Source organism: Hyaena hyaena, unplaced genomic scaffold, assembly GCF_003009895.1.
Source record: "Hyaena hyaena isolate Hyena2069 unplaced genomic scaffold, ASM300989v1 scaffold_740, whole genome shotgun sequence".
Lineage (NCBI taxonomy): Eukaryota > Metazoa > Chordata > Mammalia > Carnivora > Hyaenidae > Hyaena > Hyaena hyaena.
The window spans coordinates 40,604-55,846 of NW_024081380.1; the positions used below are offsets into that span (position 1 = coordinate 40,604).

At 43.1% G+C, this 15,243-nt stretch overlaps 1 protein-coding gene across 3 annotated transcripts in view; it reads left to right on the plus strand.

The window, feature by feature from the left end:
* Nucleotides 1-15,243, plus strand: part of LOC120220995 (serine/threonine-protein kinase VRK1) — a 75,701-nt gene that overhangs the window by 17,348 nt on the left and 43,110 nt on the right. The window contains exon 1 of one of the 3 annotated variants that reach the window (XM_039218228.1): nt 13,675-13,694. The exons of the other annotated variants lie outside the window; for them this stretch is intronic. The gene's annotated coding sequence lies outside the window, so the exon portion shown is untranslated. Of the gene's footprint in view, nt 1-13,674; nt 13,695-15,243 lie in introns of those variants that run through there. 3 annotated transcript variants of the gene reach the window in all.

Here is a 15,243-nt window from a genome sequence, read left to right on the forward strand (position 1 = left end):
GAGGAGTGTTATTTTAGAAGAAAGGGGAAGTTGGGAGAGATTGTTTGAGTAAAGTCCATTGGACAGAGGCAAGAGTTCAGTCAGGGTGATGAGATTTCTTGCTGACTGAGTTGCAGGGGTGATCTGTTTCTTGCAGGAGATGCAGTGAACATCTTTCCCTGTTGGGGCCTGTGATTGAGGATTCTTTTCTGTTGACCTTTCTTCTGCTGGGTCTGTCATTGACATCAGCTGTAGTTGATGTTGAGTATTATGGCACCTCCTTCTATCCCTCTGACTCCACTTGAGTGAGCTTTCCCTTTGGTAGTTTTCTTGTACACTTGACAGGAAGTGAGTATACCTGTAGGACTAATTGCTGGAAGTGGATTTACTCAGCCACAGAGCGTGTGCATTTAGAATTTTGGTAGCTAAGGCTAAACAGATAGGCCTTTCTCTCCTCTTCTTACTAACCCAGTGCATTTCCTAACTGAATTTGGATAATCTGATAGCTTAAAAATGTGATTTTAATTATAAATTAAGTCTCACTGTAATTTTATTTTGTGTTTTATTGATAAAAGGAAACTGAGCCTATTTGCTCTTGATCTTCAGGATATAGTGTTAGTGAAAGAAATCATGGTGAAAAACAAGGTATGTAATATTTTACCTATTAACCTCAGAAGCAGGTGATGCAGATAAATGTATTTTATTTATTTAAAAGAGAAAAAAGGAGGGCTAAACTAAAAACTAACAAAAGCAACTACATGGAGGGAAAGGCCTGGAAGGGGGGAGAGATGGAAGGTAGACTTCTGAGCACACCTCGTGTGGTTTGGTGTGGGATGTGGATTAGAAAATTGTAAACATTCAGAGAAGAAATGTGTATCGGTTAAACATTCAGGCTAATTAATGTTGGGAACTAAGAATTTTAACACATGAGAATAGAGACAAACAGAAAATCAAAGGAATTAAGCAAAAAACCATGTAAGCCCAAATTTGAATGGGACATATCAATAGAAACTTGTGATGCATTTTCTCTCTGAAAAGAATTCTTCTTGCTTTGTCCACTCAGAGGACCTAGAAATAATGACAACCAGACGCCAGTCAGTATTTTAGGTCTCAGATTTTGGTCCCTAATCCATTCCCACTAACAGGAGACATGCTCTTTGTATAAGTGATTGATTTTAGATTGGGGGCAGGAAGATGTGCATGAGGACCCCAGAACATCTTGTACTAGAAAGCAGGGATAACACCCCAGGCCGTTGGGTGTATCAGAAGGGCACCCAGCTCAGAGGGCTTCCGTGGTTTTAACGCTGAAGAGGTAAGAGCAGCGGCTTCGGAAGCCGGCCTGACGTTCACAGACCAAGTTTCATGCAGGTTACAATAAGGGAAACCAGACACAAAGCCGAGGTCTCTGTGCCGTTCACAGAACACTTGGCCAGGACGAGAGATGGCTGCTTCTTACCAGCCTCGGCCTTTCTTTGTTCTGGTCTCCCCTGGGAGACGGGGTGTATTGAGATACCCGTTGTGGAACGACCCACCTGTCTGACATCCAATTTAGGGAAACTCTGCTTCCTTAGACCCTCTCCCAAACGACCCGCCAAAGTCAAAATCCTATAATAGATTGTTTATAACATTCTCAGAGTCACCCTAGTGCTCTCCTGGCTGGTTTAACTGTAGGTAGTGTTTCTGGGTTTCTTTCACTGAGGGACACTGACACCAGATGACAGAGCAATTTGTGCAACACTAGTAACAAAAAATACAGGGTACACATTCAGTAATACTATAGGGACCTGCTCAGCAAAATTCACAAAATGGGAAATTTTACAAGATAAATGACAAGGGGAGAAGAGAAAGGAAAAGGGAGGTGGCATTTGTCCTCTAAGATATTCAAAGATATATCAGCCAGAGGCAGCAACTAAAAAATCAGCTATAAGGAGATCTTTCTTTCTTTCTTTCTTTCTTTCTTTCTTTCTTTCTTTTTAATATTTATTTTGAGAGAGAGCATGAGCAGGGGAGGGGCAGAGAGAGAGGGAGAGAGAGAATCCCAAGCATGCTCTGTGCTGTCAGCACGGAGCCCAATGTGGGGCTCGATCTCACAAACCACAGATCGTGACCTTAGCTGAAACCAAGAGTCAGATGCTTAACCAGCTGAGCCACCCAGGCGCCCCATAAGGAGATGTTTCTTGAGACAATTGGAGGGTTTTGAACAATTCTTCCTAGATGATATCAAGGGATGATTATTAGTTTTGTTAGATGTGATGATGATATTTAGTGACTATGTTTTTAAAAGTACCTGTTAGAAAAATTTGCATGTGAAATGACCTGATGTGTGGGATTTGCTTTAAAACCCTACTTTGTATATATTTGGAAATTTCCCTAATGAGAAGAGTGTGTTTCTGAAAGCCTTTTGTCTTTCTTTGTTTGTGAATTTCTGTCTCCGCCTCACGTTTCCATTTTTCTATTGGGCTTTCCTTTTTTTTTCCTTAGGAATCTTTAAATACTAAGAAAATTAGCCTCTTGTCATGTTTTGTAGATAGTTTTCATTTGTCTTTTTGGTTTCTTTACGTTATCTTTAACCTGTGGAGGGTTTTAAATTTTGTCAAATATATCAGTTTTCTTTATGGCTTGACTTTTCTTTTTTGTCTAGAAAAAGATTTTTTTTTTAAGTTTTTCTTTTATGTTTCCATGAAGAATTGTTAATAACTGTAGTTCACTTCTGCTATACTTTGACTGTTTGGTCACCCTAAGTTCCTTTTGGAGTATTTAGGGATATTCTCCCCTTGAGCCCGGCCTCAAGAATATGTAAGGGGAAATGTGGTGCAGTTTGCTAGCCTGTGTAGATTTAAATAAGAACACATGGCCAATCAACTGTAAACAAAGTTTACAAATAGAACTATTGGGGGAATCCATCCAAAGCTGCCCAAAGATGCTAAATGTTATATAAACAAATTAGCAGTATAGCTCAACATTTCCAATTTCAGAGCAGTTCTAGTGTTTGCTTTATGTATAGAAGCATTCCTTTTAGCTCCTTTCGGAGGGCCAGGGCCAGTGGGTAAACTCCCTTTGAAGTTAGCATCTCCAGATTCCTCCCCTCTTCAATGCCGATGCCTTTGTCTGGGCAGAACAGGAAGGTTCCAGTGTCTGCTCTTTGTAGGATGAGTGAATGTTACTGCAACGTCTTCATGGTTGGTTCCATGGTTAGGACTCTATGGATGGATGTTCTAAGCATCACATCTAAAGTCAGAAAGAGAGGTGTACACCGAGACCCCACGGGATCCTTCCTCTTTGTGGGGAAGTGGTTGGCAGTGAGGCACCCCTGGTTTTTATGTTTGAGATTGGACCGTACTGTGTATTCTCAGTTGAAAAACGAATTCTGCAATCAGTGCTCCTCCTTTAGAACTCTTAGAATTCCTTTGAAGGAAATAGAAGTTGAGGAAGTACACTTGATATTGTATTTTAAACATTTTATTCCCCTGTACCAAAAAATGTTACAGTGTAACGTTAATCAGTTCAAGTAGAAAACATTCTGACCAGGAAGACATTTTTCTTCTCTGAAGATACCCACTTTCTATTTCAGAATTAGAAGCGTGAGTCTTCACCTCGTTCTTTCCAGCGTAGGTGTGAAAACCTGACTAGGGTGACAATTGCTTCCAGAGATTGTGTCACAGTTGAGTTTAGCTTAATGTTCTTCAGGGATAATCCCGTGATTTTATAGGATCATTATGTCTGGAGGTTTACTTATATGCGCCTGGATTGCTATGCTGTGGTGGACTCTTGTTTCGTTAATGTCACCACAGATACCGCACAGCTGTGAATGTTTTCCCTACTTTTATTGATATGCCTGGTTCTCCGAGTGAGACCAGGGGACTGGCTACTTGATTGGGTGTCCCTAATAGGAACTCACAGTTAACCTTCCCGTGTCACAGGTTTTTATATTAAATGGTATTGGGAATAAGTATATTTTTATTCCTGCGGATATCCTTACAGTTCAGTCTCAACCATAGGATTTGTGGGGTTGAAAGAAGTACATACGTGAAGACGCTCGGTATTATGGGGAGGAGGCTGTATAAATTCAAGATGTTGTATTTTATCTTTCAGATGATTTCTTAGCAGTAATCAAATGCATTAATCAACTTCTGATTAGCTGGCTCATTTGTAAGAGAATTGTCTTTAAATATATTGCTTTCAGATTGTTCCTGATGTAATTTAGCAAAAGAGGTGATGAAGTTCTTTGTTGACCAATTATCTCTTGTTTGATGTTATTCTTTGACTTAACTGTAGTTTGGCAGGAAGCCATTTACGCCAAAACATGTAATTACTTTTTAATCCCAAATAAGTTTGAAACGTAAATGAGTGATTTTGATCTGGGATACGATGGGATGGGAAAAGGGTGTTTTTTGGGGAGGGGGACTCTTGAATCCTTCATTCACTGATGTATATTTTTACTCAACTTCTGGAATGAGTGAGTGGGAGCTTTTATTGAAGGCCTCTAATGCAATAGAGTTGTGTGTACCAGAGCCAGTACGTTGAAAGGAGTGACCCAAGGAAGATAGGGCAGTGTGCCAGCACGTCTGGATCCGCTGTCCAGCCTGTGCCTCCTTTTCTCTGGGCAGCGCTTCTACATGCAGATGCCCGGACTCTTGTGGACAAGGGCCCTCTGGTTTCAGAGTTGCGCTGGCGATGACCCTGATGGCCGCCTGTAGCCAGCCCTGACAATGACCGCCTTGGACGATGGGTCCTGATGCAGCTGAGTTGGTAATTTTGCTCTGAACTGTTGGCGCTCATTGGAGACAAGAGGAAACAGGAATTTCAGGGCTCTTAATATCTTCAAAGCTTGCACCACTGGAAGAGTCACTTTTTCCTTACCCGGAAACTAACTGAGTTTGATTCTGTGGATGTCTACAAGTGCTCACTGTCTGTAGTAAATAGTTTTATCAGAGGATGCCGAGACATTTTTTTACCTGGAGGACTTTTTATTGATCCTTGTTTGAAGCTGATGATATAAAAACCCTAACTGCACCAAGGTGCTTCTCCGTGAAGCTACGTGCAGCTGCTTGAGGCCAGAGGTTGCATTTTGTCCGTCCATTTTACCCAGCCCCGGGCGCTGTTGCCAGCACGTGCTTTGGAGGTGTTTTATAAGTGCCTGTGGAATAAAGGAGTTCAAATACTCAATATTCTGGTGAACTAAATTGTTGTAAAGATAGAGCTTAGAAAAGTCTAGAGTAAGAGATGATTAGCATGTTTCCTAGACCATCTGTCACTGGTATCAATTGTCTCTGCTTGGCACTGAAGACTTGTTTTGGGGGGTGGGGAGGAGGGTAGCCTGTGTAAAGTTGAAAAAAAAATCTGAAAAACATCCTAGGTTATTCTGTTCCCCTCTGTTTGGTGGCTAACAGTCAGTGCAGGGTTTAAAAGATTGACGTTCTTATTATTCAGTAAGGATTAATTAATGCAGCCACTGGTTTTTCCCATAGCAGCATCATTGTAATCAGTGGTAGGTGTTTCTGCCTTTACCCCTTACAGTCTGTTTCAGGCATTACCCAGAGTGATCCTGTGAAGACGTGAGTCAGGGCATGCCACTTCTCTGTGCACAGCCTTCCCAGGCTTTCCCATCTCACTGAGAGTTAAAGTCGGTGTCCTTACAGTGGCCTGTGTGCTGGGTGTGATCGCCACCCCATGCCCTTTCCCATCTCTGACATCAGCTAGTGCTCTCTCCTGGCTGATTCTTCTCCAGCTGTGCCCACGCTGCTTGGAGCACAAGCTGGACACCCTCTTGCCCTACGGCCTTTGCACTTGCTGCCCCCTCAGTGTGGGGTGTGCTTCCTCTAGAGGACTGCATGGCCAGCTGTACTCCCTGTACGGTGGGTTCAGCTCTTTACCTGGGAAGTCAGTTGAGTGTTACAATAAAGCAAGTCAAGTGAGTATTTTGGTTTTCTAGTGCAAATATAAAAGTTACATTTCTACTCTTCTGTAGTCTGTTAAATGTGTAATATAGCCTTACGTCTAAACAATCTGTATACCTTAATTAAAAAATTTTTATTGCTAAAAAAAGCTGACAATCATCTGAGCTTTCAGTGACTTGTAACCACTGATCACAGATAACCGTGATAAATATAATAATGATGGAAAGAGCTTGAAATATTGTGAAAATTTCCAAAACTTACAGAAACACAAAGTGAGCAAATGCTGTTGGGAAAGCAGTGCCGGTAGAATTGCTCTGTAGAAAGTTGCCACAAACCTTCAATTTGCAGCAAACAAAACAGTATCTGTGAGGCCCAATACAGCAAAGCACAGTAAAAGGAGATGGGCCTGTAATCAGCATCCGTAAGAACAACTCTTGCAGTCATACCACTCGTAATGCTTTTCCAGTTGTGTGTATTGTATATGTCCATGATCACCAAGAATATGTTGGTGTTATACTGTCTGTTTTACCTGTTGGGGCTATAAACTCTCTTCATTCTTTTTTAAATTTTGTGTTTGTGTGTGCGTGTGTGTGTGTGTGTGTAAACTAATAGCATAAAATAACAAAATATACCACTCCAGCCATGTTTTAGTGTACAGCTCAGTAGTCTCAGGTGTGTGTGCCCTGCTGGGTAACCAGTCTCCAGAACTCTTTCTGTCTTGCGGATTTGAAACTATACCCTAGACAACAGCTCCCCCCACCACCTCCCCTCAGCCCTGGCAGCCATTCTGTTTTCTGCTTCTGTGAATTTGACTGCTGTACGTACCTCGTATTAGTGGAATCGTACAATATTTGTCTTTCTGTGACTAGCTTTTATTTCACTCCTCATGTCTTCAGGATTCGTCCCTACTGTGGATTTGTCCGTACTGTAGCTTGTGTCAGAATTTCCTTTTTTTAAAAAATAAACTTCAAAAAAATGTTTATTTATTTTTGAGAGAGAGAAAGATAGAGAGATGGCAGAGGAGGGGCAGAGAGACAGAGAACCCCAAGCAGGCTCCGCAGCTGTCTGTGTGTGCAGAGCCTGATGTGGGGCTGGAGCTCATGAACCATGAGATCATGGCCTGAGCCGCAACCAAGAGTTGGACGTTCAACCAGCTGAGCCCCCCAGGGGTCCTCTAATCTCCTTTCTTTGTAAGGCTGACTCCCACTGCACTGTATGTACACCCCACGTCTTGTGTGTCCACTCATCTGGCTGCGGACACTGGGGTTGCTTCTGCCTCTGACTGCTGTCCGTGGTGCTGCTGTGAACACGGGTGTGTGACTGCCCCTGAGACTATACACTCTCCTTGTGAGACTGGTGGGCTGACGGCAAACACAGCAGTCGGTTCTAGTTTTGTGTACGCCTCCATCTTAATTTCAGAGCTCTTAATTTCATTTCTAAGATTGTAATTTTATTTAGCAGCATGTTTTTCTTTTTTTGTAATTTACTCTCGCATTGTAAAATTTGGATTTTGGCCTAAGCTGGGGAAGTGTCGGTGGGCCACTTTGTTAACGTGGTTCACTCCTGGGAAACCGTACGTCAAAAAGCGGAACAAACTCCAGGAACAAACAAGCTGCTCCTCCTCACTGTTACATTTCCCAAATTATCTAGAAAGTGAACAGCCTGAACGGTGGCAGGAGCGCCAGGATAGGGTTGCACAGTGGCAGCAAAGGAGCAGAATGTTTCCAGAAGGAAAGAATGAATACCAGTGTCGCGTTCTCCCGATCCCCAACAGGCAGATGAGAGGGTGCAGTGTCCTTGGGACTCAGTGCCCTTAGCCAGAGTGGTAGGAGGGGGCTCCTGAAGGTTGGCTCTGGACGGAGCGGGCACAAGGTGTGGCGCCAGTGAGGAGAAAGGAGAGGCCAGCGTGCACACACGCTGCGTGCGACAGAGGCATATTGCGACATCTGCGTGGAAGGAAGAAGAAAGATTAACAGCGGAGGGGGCCTAATGAATAGTGAGAGTCCTAAGAAGGCTGGAGGACATGGGCCCGAGGCTGAGTGGAGGGACCCACTGTTTGGTGGAGGGGGAGAGCTGCCCTAACTTGTGACAGGAGGGGTGGAAGACAGGATGGGTGCGGAGGTGGGCTTGCGTGAGTGCAGGTGGTGCCTAGGTTTGGTTTGGGGAGAATAGACAGGGCTTGACCTCATCATTGTGGAGAGGGGGAAGAGACTTCAGCTGCTGGGCTTTTGGTAGGAGGGGCAGTGTCCACTGCAGTTGAGTGATGTGTATTAAGCATAAAGTTAGACATTAGATACTTGAGGGAAAAAACCCTTTTTGCTGTTTAATTATACATGTTTCTTGAATTCCTACCTAATGCGGTGCATTGTAAGACAGTGCTTGTATCCAGGGAGCTTATCGACATACGGACCATTTATTACACAAAATAAGAGGTGAGGACAGTCTTGAAACTTCAGAGATCAGATCTGACTGAAGAAGAGAGAGTTCTTTGGGTGTGAAAATGTTTTCAGTATATGTCCACGGGGGAGGGTGAGAAAAAGCTTTACACAGCAACGAGTAGAGTCAGGAATCCATAGGTCCCATGTTAATGGAATGGTGAAGAGTCCAGTTTGCTCAGAATTAACTGTGAGTCACTGTGCCTCCATGAAGTTTAAAAACATACCAGAGAAGCGTAGGGTTTAAAGACAATTTCCTAAAAATATGTGACCCCCGCAGAGGAGCTTACGCGCGTAATATCTATTTTAGGGAAAATTTATGACTAGCCATCCAGTGTGTAACAGGGTTTATTACTGCACTGTAATTTCCCAGTTTGGGTATGATGAATTTGTAGAGCTCATTAAGTGTAAGTGGATCTTGATCCGTTCAAGCTTTTTTCCGTCTTCAGCAGGAGATTGGAAAAAGACGATTCTAAATTTGAATCCAGGACTTGAAAAATGTCAGTTGTCTAAATACAGTACCATATTGTGATAAATATAGCTGTTGAAATTAAAAAAAATCTCTTCACAAAACTTTATTTTAATATTCACAGCAGAACTTTTTTTTGGGGAATGTTATCTGAGAAACAGGACCATTTTCTTATCAGAGCTGACTATTAATTAGGGTATTGTTTCAGATATAAAAGTTGATCTGCCACTGAAATTCTATTTGAATATGTATGGTTCCAAGCTTGCTTTGTGTATTTAATAACTTTAGTACCATAATTACTCTGTTTACAATTAAATTTTGGTGAATATGCTAATACGGACTGTGGCAGTGAGTGATTTCAGCAAAGGGCAGTGCTGATTTGCATCTGGATGTGCCTTCCACTTGCATCTGTCTTGCATTTAATATCACTGCGGAAAGAAATGTTCAGATTATGTAACGGATTATATGACGATAAAGTTTTCCTTCTCTTTGAAGCCTCCCCATAAACCACCGCAGTAGTGGATTTGCCGTGCTCCAGCGGGGCAGAAGCGACGCAGGAAGGTTAATTTGGTGGAGGTTTGTGCCTTCCAGTGTATTCTTCAATAGAAACCTGACATAGGTATCGGTTTTGTTATTGAAAGAAACCTATAATGTATTAAAGCAATTGTTGAATTCAAATTAGTGTTTTCAGTTCTTTAGGAAAGTCACTGAGTTCCCGAGGCAAATGTTTATGGATGTGAAACTTCATTTTTGAGCAGGGGCTTCTGGTTTTCAGTACTTCTCCTCCCTTCTTTTGCGAAGTCACCTAAAAAGGAACAAGCAGATTGACAAATGCAGACCTCATATTCTTGGAAACCAGGAGACTTCTGTAATCCTAACCCAGAAAGTAAGAGGGGCGGCCAGATGCCGTGAAGATCAAACAGGGCTGTGGTGGGACGTGGAAAGGGCACATTCCGGGGGCCGAGACACAGATCTCAGACCAGGTGGCAGAATAGTGTTCTGCAGAGTGAGGGCCACAACCAGGAAGCCTTTGTCTGGAGGAACGGGAACAGGTGGTGGCAGCAGCTGTGTGTGAAGAACAGCTTCATGTGAACTCTCTTGTCCTTCGTTTAGTTTGCTCAGGCCGTGTGGCGTGTTTACGTTCCTCCAGCCCTGTGGGTCTCCCTCGTGCACGAGTGACCGAGGAGGCGAAACTGGACAACCGTTTGGAAACTTCCAGATTCTTAACCTCTGATTATATCTTATACAAGTGTAATGTAGACAAAGCAAAATTTTATCAGCAAAATATGAGGCTCTAAAATCACTATAAGACCTGGGAGATACTTGAAAAGAGTAACTGGAAGAATCTTTCCAAGGAGGCCATGAAGGCCAGAAGCTGAAAATAAACGTCAGAGGGCAGATCGGGAAGATTATTCTCAGTGTAAAGAGCTAATTCTTTACTAGAGAATATATAAGAAGTGTCTATAAATAAAAAAGCAAAAGGCAACCGATAGTTCACAGGAAACGAAGTATTGATTTTACGTAGGAGTCCATGGGTGTGTGTGTCTGGTGGGCTAGGCTCAGAGAGTATGACGAGATTCTCAGTTGCAGTCCCTTGGTGATTGGTAACTACAGGAACAGTAATTTTTTAATGGTTTAAAAGCAAAATAGTTCACAGTACGGAAGACCTTATTGAGCGGATAGATACAGACTTCACGATCCTGAGGTACTGTTATAGCCACCACCATGTCATGAAAGAGAACGCCGGGCCCCATCCTCACCACAACCTCTTATGCTTCTGAAAGTAACTTCTGTCTTTTATGGTGATTGTTTCCTTTTCTCTATAGTTTTATCACGCACATGTGCATCGTGCATCACTGCGGTTTAGATTGGCCTGGTTTTGTTTTGTGTTAGGTACCTTGTTTTAAGTCTCTTCACATCTGGTTCTCTTCTCCCCCCACCCCTCTTTTCCCCTTACCTGTCGAAGAAATGGGATTATATGGACCACAGGGTTTCCCACTCCTGGGATTTTGCTGATTGCAATCCTGTGCTGTAGCTTATGTTCTTCTCTTCTTTTCATATCCTGTGAATCGGTAGGCTTGATCAGATTCAGGGTTGATTTTTTCTTTTTCTTTTTTGGCAAGATTACCTCATGGGTAGTGGTGTGTTCTTTTATCAGGAGGAGTGTAATATGCCTGGACGTCTCTCGTATTTTGATGTCAGTAGCTATCAGGGCTCAGTGTCTGGATCCATTAATTCATTAGAAGGTGGAAAGGGTGTTAACCTAAAACCATTCTTATTCGTTTATCAGCTGAAAATTTTCCATAAGGAGAAATTTCTCTTCATCTAATATTTGGTCATGTAAGTAAGAGAAGATAAATGCTTGGTTCTTTTCATTCCCCCCCCCCCCCCTTTTTTTTGGAACCACCTTTCAAAATTACATGCTTTCCTGTTATTCTCTAGAGATGACCACTTAGGTTTTCTTACTCTTGGATTTGCCCATTTTATGTGTCTTAATCCATAGCGGTTATTATCTTTATTGACTCAAATTGGCCCATCTTTGGCCAGTGGGAGCATCTCGGGTGCCTCTGTAGACATAACTGACATAACTCCTGTTGCTCTTGAGAGCTTCCTTGACACCTAGCAGTGACAAGGTGTCCCGAGTGTGCCTCGTACACTTCTAGCTTTCAGACCCGGAAACAGCCATTTCTTCAAGGGACCTGGTTTCTTTTACGGGGAACAGTATTTCAAGAATACAGTTTGTGCACTAGAGGTACTCACTGCTGCTGAGTTGGTAATTTTTTTCTAGGCTTTTTTGTGGATAGGGCTAGGAAAGACAAAGGGGGGTGTGTGTGTGCATGTGTGTGCGTGTGCACATGTGTGTGCGTTTTGTAGAAGTTAAAGTAACTTCTGAATTACAGATATTTCCCAATAAGGCATTTTTAGCCGTACCTCTTCTGTCTTTCATCTGGATCCCCTTTCTTTCATATTTGATCTTGATTTTTAAGGATACAAGGGGATGACAATTACAATGTCACATAATGACTCATTCACATTATGCCGCAGCTGTGAATACAATAACCTTAGTTAACAAAAGCAGGCGTCACCTGCAACGTGATTACTAGAAAGTTGGGGTTTCTTTGCCTCCGTTCTCCCATTTTTACAGTGGTCCCCCCACCTGCTTTGTCAGGACACGTGCCCGTTCCATACTGTGTGCTCTCCTGATCGCCCTGTTGACTGTCAGCTCTACAGATGAATGTTTATAAATACATAGAAATAAATACCCGCTTCCCGCTCGCCACGTTTCTTCAGGCATTTTGGATACCTAAGGCTCATTCTCCTGTGGATTCTGACTCCCTTTTTCCATGTGCAGAACACATTGGTCTTTATACTTGAAATTTAACTGAGCATAAAATCTTCGGTTTGTGTTTTCTTTGTCTTAAGTTTGTTACTTCCCCCTTTTCTCTGACACGAGTGTTGCTGTCAAAGTGAGGAAAGCCTGATTTATTTTCCGTACAAAAGATCTGTTTTCGGCCTGGATGCTCAAAGAATATTTGCTCTCACCACGGAGTTCGGTAATTTTACTAGGCTGTATCTGGGTGTGGGTCATGCTGAGCTGATTTCTCCTGTGGACCGTGTGTGCTGCGACCTTTTTTTTTTTTTTTTTGGTAGTCACTTTTTTTTTTTTTAAGTTCGGCGAACTCTTCTTAAAGTGTTTTTAGTATTCAATCCCTTTGCTTTGATTCTCTGTTGTGTGTTCAGTGTCTTTTTCTGTGTTCTAAGTTTATGATTTTCTCCTGAAATCATGCTTTCTTTTCATGCTTTTAAATTTTATTTTTTATTTTTTTAAAGTTTACTTTGAGAGAGAGATGGAGAGAGAGAAGGAGCACACGTGCATGCAGGGAGGGGTAGAGAGAGAGGGAGAGGGTCCCAAGCAGGCCCCATGCTCAGCATGGATCCTGACACTGGGCTGGATGCCACGACCATGGGTTGTCACCCTGAGCCGATGCCAGGAGTTGGCGGCTTACCTAGCTGAGCCCCCTGCGCCCTCACCCTTTTTGATTTTTAAAGTTTGTTCCTTTTCACTGTCCTGTTCTTTGAAGTCACTGTATTTAAATTGCATTCAGTCTGATGTTCTTTCTAGTTAGTTTTCATTTCTGAAATGATTGTGACTTTTTAGTTTCCTTCTATCGCTTGGTTTCTGAGTTTTCCTAGTTCTGATCTTTGTTAGTCTTTATATGTAAAAATGAGCTGCTTCTGAAATGCTGGTTCAGAGCTCTCAACTTTTTGTCAGGCATGTTTTGTGTATTTTTCTGAAGGGATTTTTTTTTTTAAATACCAGTTTGCACAGGACTAGGCCTTGATCCTCTTTTGTTGCTGAGTTTCATAAGCAAGTTTTTCTTTTATGTGCAGTTAGTTCTAGATGGTGTAGTTCAGGTCGACTTTATGTCATTCTCTACAGCCTCCTTTTCTCTTCTGGGTGTTTTTTTTTTTTTTTTTTTTAATTTTGTTTTGGGTTTTTTTGGTGTCGTGTTCTGAACCACGGAGGCGAACTTATAGATCTACTTTTATTTGAACCTCTTTTTCCTTTCTTTGTATTATCTTTGTGACGCTCAGTACGGATTCCAGTGCTAACAGTTTTTCCTCCGCCTGTTTTGACCTGAGGGAGAGGTTTGGCTGGTGGGTCTTGGGAGCCGTGGTGGCCTGGCCGCCCCAGCCCCTCCAGGGGAGCCCCCTGCCCGCCCGCTGCCGGAGCTTGCACAGCCCTTCCCGGCCTCGGCTGCTGTTGCTGCGTTTGTCTCTGTGCTTCTGAGAAGTGCCTGCTGGTTAACCTGAGGACTCTCAGATTTGTCAGAGACCCCACCCTCACCTCTGCTGCTCCCTCAGCTGCTGTCAGTGGCGTCGTCACCCACTCGCACGTTGGGGTTTGTGGAGGTAGGGATATTGTCGCATAGTTTTGTTGTAGATGCTGTCCCTGGGGTTTGAGACTTGCTCTCCGGTTGTCCTGTCGAGTTTTGTGGGGAAATTTTGGGACATTGGACAGGTGAGCTGGCGGCCCCACCGTCTTCAGTAGCGGTGACCCTGTGGAAGCAGCGGTTGTCCGCTGTCAGGAGACTGGCCACGATGGCGTCCGTTCTGTGGGACAGCTTTCAGGAAGGAAGGAAAAGTCATTCCAGACTTCATTAATGGTCACATCTAGGCTGTAGGAATAAAACCAACAGTAAAAGCTAACCACTCACTTTGGAGGAAAAACACTTTGTTGACCACCGTTTACATTGGGTAGAAGGCGAGCTAGAATATTTCATTTGAAATATTTCATTTGAATATTTCATTTGAAATATTCTATGGTCACTTTTGGAAAGGCATTCCAGAAAAACACAAAAGATAGTCTAGTTACTATCTTGAGTTACAGAAAAGGGAAAAGATTTTTTTAAAAACTCATTTTATACTGTCTTGACTACTGTAAGGTCATCATCGAGTAGGAGAGCGTTCTGATGATTGGATTCAGCTGGGTGAGCGTAGAAGGCATCCCTTTCTGTGCTTGGAAGGACCACGTGCCGTGGTTATTCCTTGTACTGAGCTACAGCTGTAGCTGTAAGTCACCTTGTGTATTGAGTCTGGCTCTCACGGTTTACAGTGAAATTCAGGGAGATTTTTCAGTGATTAAAAATACTCATTAAGAGAATTGCTTGAGAGGAAGAAGTAATAGCCACATTCACTTATTTTGGAGCTATTTTGTTAACTTAGACAAGATTTAGACAGTGAAGAGGGGTTGGTATTGTAAAGGAAAAATTTTAAAAATCCCTACGAAGCTAATAAGGAGTGTATCTGTGGAGTTTATGCACGTGGAGTGATAGTGCGTGGAAATTTGCTAAAAACAATCCCCACCTAATGTCATGTGTATGGATTTAGAATGTCTGGGTTCCAGACCAAGCCACCTTTTGTAAATTGTCCTCTCTTAACATGCTTCGTTCACGAGAGCAGCCATTTCAGGTGCTGCGGACGCCCCCACAAACTCTTAGCACCCTCTTTGTGCTCTGTGACAGTTTCAGGGAAGTGAAGGGTATTCGTTTTTCATCTTTTTCAATTCATACTTGTAGAGCTGAGAGTTTGACCCTCTCACCCCTGCCCGGGTTCTTTCTCTCAGTGAGGTAAGCTGCATTTGAGGGCACTTAAAGCCCAGAGAGAGGTGACTTGATCACGGTCACCCATCCCGCTGGTGGCATAGCCACCCTGGAGTCTGTGCTTTGATCCCAGCCCTGTGCTGTTTTCACAGTAACACATGTTAAACGTGTCCGTGGGTGAGCAGGGTGAATCGAGCTTCACCTCCAAAGGATAGTGGTGAGAAGGGAAGCATGGAAGGTTGACTGTCACCAGCTTTGCCTTTTCCGTGAAGCCAGATAGCCAGCCAGCCCCAGTTCCCTTGTCACTGTTTTGAAAGGTCTGCCCCTTCTCCATGCTGACTTTTGTAACTGAGGCCGCG